We start from the raw sequence: 994 nt of genomic DNA on the forward strand, positions 1-994 counted from the left end.
CATCCCCAAGCTTAGGCTCTTGGCTATCCTTGAATATTACCTTGGGGTGCCTTGGTCATCCCCAAGATTAGGCTCTTGCCACTCCTTATTCCATAGTCCATCGAATCTTTACCCAAAACTTGAAAACTTCACAACACAAAACTTAACAGAAAACTCGTAAGCTCCGTTAGTATAAGAAAGTAAATCACCACTTCAAGGTACTGTAATGAACTTGTTCTTTATTTATATTGGTGTTAAACCTACTGTATTCCAACTTCTCTATGGTTTATAAACTATTTTACTAGCCATAGATTCATCAAAACAAGCAAACAACACACGAAAAACAGAATCTGTCAAAAACAGAACGGTCTGTAGTAATCTGGATCAAACGTATACTTCTGGAACTCATAAAATTCTCAAATAAATTTCTGGACCTGATGAATTTATCTATTAATTATCTGAAAAAATAATTAAATAAATAGCACTCTCCAAATAAAAATGGCAGCAATTCTCGTGAGCACTAAAGTTTCGGTTTTTTACAGCATGATCAACAAGACTTTCCCCAAGTCTTCCCAAAGGTTCTACTTGGCACAAACACTAATTAAAAGCATAAAACCACATCTAAACAGAGGCTAGATTAATTATTTATTACTAAACAGGAACAAAAAGCAAGGAACGAAAATAAAGTTGGGTTGCCTCCCAACAAGCGCTATCGTTTGACGCCCCTAGCTAGGCATGATGATTTCAATGATGCTCACATAAGACATAAGAATTGAAACATAAAGAGAGCATCATGAAGAATATGACAAGCACATTTAAGTCTAACCCACTTCCTATGCATAGGGATTTTGTGAGCAAACAACTTGTGGGAACAAGAATCAACTTGCATAGGAAGGTAAAACAAGCATAACTTCAAAACTTTAAGCACATAGAGAGGAAACTTGATATTATTGCAATTCCTACAAGCATATATTCCTCCCTCATAATAATTTTCAGTAGCATCATGAATGAATTC

Source organism: Triticum urartu, chromosome 3 (assembly GCF_003073215.2).
Source record: "Triticum urartu cultivar G1812 chromosome 3, Tu2.1, whole genome shotgun sequence".
NCBI lineage: Eukaryota > Viridiplantae > Streptophyta > Magnoliopsida > Poales > Poaceae > Triticum > Triticum urartu.